Here is a 3,195-nt window from a genome sequence, read left to right as displayed (position 1 = left end):
CTAATCTCAGCACAGGAAACAACAAAAGTGCCAGAGGGTTAAGAATAAAATATAGCAGGTAAATGCTATGGTGTGACATTTCCTTATAATGTTTCTAAGTAACTGAATTTACTGGCTTTGGATTGTTTTTACACATAAAATGTACTTTGCTAAACATTTTAGCCTTTTATTCCTACTGTTGAAGAATGTGTTGGTGGAATCATTCCTCAGTCTAAATGCTGCAGTTAGCTAAAAATAGTGTCGATAATTATTGCACTGTAGGAGAGAGCCTAAACAGTACCTAGATTGAAATATCTTCAAACATATTCTAATAAAAATAACTCTGAATAGTAAGAGTAGATTTCTATCTGTGTTATTCTGCAGTCATTTTTGATGTTCAACATGAATATTAAGCTGTATGGATCATTTATGGAATGGGGCTGCACATGAATCTTGATTTAGACACACACACACACACACACACACACACATATATATACATATATAATTCCATTTATCTTTCAACCGTATATTTCAAAGAAAATGTAAATTGGCAGAAAAGAAATAAATGTTAATTAAGGTTCAAAATCATGTCAGGAAAAGTCATCACAGAACCCGAACACAGCAACCTCCAAATATTTTCTGAACTTTGGTGTTGAAATTGTTTAGCCACATATAGTAACAAAAAGAAAATTCAAATGTGTCCCATGAGCAATGCTACATGACACAAAATGTACTCAGTAGACTTGATGTCAGTAAGAGACTGCCTGGTGTCTATTACCCTGGAAATGTGAGTGCCTCTATATTCCCCTTAGTTGACAGACTAGGGAAGCATTACCACACAGCACTGAGCATCTATTTAAAGTTCATTGTTCTGACTGAACTCTTCTCAAAAGCAAATGTGGGTCCACTGCTACCATTTAGCTCATTCAGATTAAAATTTAAATAAAATAAGAATACATAAACACATTGAAATGGTGTCAGTTGAAAAAATTAAGTAATGGAAATATTAGTATTATCTAGTAGAATTATTAACTTTTTCTTAGAAAAGAATATATGGTGGGCAAAACAATCAAGGAATTCTCTAGTCTAAATGGATGGCCAAAACTGTAAATACTAAAAAGAAAAACAAAAACATTACTCATCAATAATATTTTGAATTGTACAAAACTCCAAAATTATTTGAGTGATGGGGAGATGTCTTGGTTGGTAAAACAATTGCCACGCAAGCATTATCTTAGTTCAAATCCTCTGAATCCATACAAAATTCAAACATGCTTATAATTCCAGAACACCTTTGGGGAGAAGGGAGGCAGAGAAGGGAAATCCTCACCAGCTTGCAGACTAAGGCTCAAGCTATGTACTGGGAACAGTAAGGAGATCTTGATTAAAATAAGGTAGCCCGGCAGTACATTGAGCTCCATAGAGACAGCGCCGGGGCAAGCGCGAGTCGGACGGGCACTGGGCGACTCTGTGCCTCGCGGACGAAAATCAACTGAACATGGGCAAAGGAGATCCTAAAAAGCCGAGAGGCAAAATGTCCTCATATGCATTCTTTGTGCAAACTTGCCGGGAGGAACACAAGAAGAAGCATCCGGATGCTTCTGTCAACTTCTCAGAGTTCTCCAAGAAATGCTCAGAAAGGAGGAAGACCATGTCTGCTAAAGAAAAGGGGAAATTTGAAGACATGGCAAAGGCGGACAAGGCTCGTTATGAAAGAGAAATGAAAACCTACATCCCCCCAATAGGGGAGACCAAAAAAAAGTTCAAGGACCCCAATGCACCCAAGAGGCCTCCTTCGGCCTTGTTCTTGTTCTGTTCTGAGTATCGCCAAAAATCAAAGGAGAACACCCAGGCTTGTCCATTGGTGATGTTGCAAAGAAACTGGGAGAGATGTGGAACAACACTGTTGCAGATGACAAGCAGCCCTATGAAAAGAAGGCTGCCAAGCTGAAGGAGAAGTATGAAAAGGATATTGCTGCGTACAGAGCTAAAGGGAAACCCGATGCAGTGAAAAAGGGGGTGGTCAAGGCAGAAAAGAGCAAGAAAAAGAAGGAAGAGGAAGATGATGAGGAGGATGAAGAGGATGAGGAAGAGGAGGAAGAAGAGGAAGACGAAGATGAAGAAGAAGATGATGGTGATGAATAAGTTGGTTCTCGCGCAGTTTTGTTTTTGTTTTTGTTTTTGTTTTTTGTCTATAAAGCATTTAACCCCCCTGTCCACAACTCACTCCTTTTAAAGAAAAAAAACTGAAATGTAAGGCTGTGTAAGATTTGTTTTTAAACTGTACAGTGTCTTTTTTTTGTATAGTTAACACACTACCGAATGTGTCTTTAGATAGCCCTGTCCTGGTGGTATTTTCAATAGCCACTAACCTTGCCTGGTACAGTCTGGGGGTTGTAAATTGGCATGGAAATTTAAAGCAGGTTCTTGGTGCACAGCACAAATTAGTTATATATGGGGACGGTAGTTTTTTTGGTTTTCTTTTTTTTTTTTTTTTTTTTTTTTTTTTTTTGGGTTTTTTTTTTTTTTTTCCATCTTCAGTTGTCTCTGATGCAGCTTATACGAAGATAATTGTTCTGTTAACTGAATACCACTCTGTAATTGCAAAAAAATTGCAGCTGTTTTGTTGACATTCTGAATGCTTCAAGTAAATACAATTTTTTTATTAGTATTGTTGTCCTTTTCATAGGTCTGAAATTTTTCTTCTCAAGGGGAAGCTAGTGTTTTCTTTAGCCTATTTTGGGTCACATGAATTATTACAGTGCTTTTCAATATAATTAGCTGGGGGGGGGTTATCTACACACCCTGCATATTGTGATGGGTAACATTTTCATCCATAGTTGAAATTGCAAATTCCGTGATCAGTTGGATAAGAGATAGTACATAACCCATGTGCAAAGTGGAGAGTGAACAATTCTATCACACCATGGAATTACTAGAATTGAACAATCTGAAAATCTGTCCTTGAAGGACTAGTAAAAAATTGTGTTCTAATCTTTACGTGAGGACTCATTTCTTAACGTCCATTACTGTGTAATGGCAGTTACATTCTGCAGTTCCCTATTAAAGACCTGAGAATGTATCCCCAAAAGCGTGAGCTTAAAATACAAGACTGCCATATTAAACTTTGCTGACATTGGTCCTAGTGGAAGCTATGATGAGAACACTGGCTATAAGGCCTTTGACCATCTATCTAAATATAGGATTGCTCAG

The 3,195-nt window shown here is 37.5% G+C and overlaps 1 pseudogene; it reads left to right on the top strand.

Annotated features, from left to right (window-relative positions):
• The first annotated feature begins 1,397 nt into the window (after positions 1-1,397).
• On the top strand, positions 1,398-2,621 carry LOC127232223 (high mobility group protein B1-like; annotated as a pseudogene).
• Positions 2,622-3,195: the final 574 nt, after the last annotated feature.

The sequence above is a fragment of the Phodopus roborovskii genome, unplaced genomic scaffold (genome assembly GCF_943737965.1).
Source record: "Phodopus roborovskii unplaced genomic scaffold, PHOROB, whole genome shotgun sequence".
In the NCBI taxonomy this organism is placed as follows: Eukaryota; Metazoa; Chordata; class Mammalia; order Rodentia; family Cricetidae; genus Phodopus; species Phodopus roborovskii.
The sequence above is the reverse complement of the archived record's forward strand: the minus strand, read 5'-3'. Positions and strand labels throughout refer to the sequence as shown.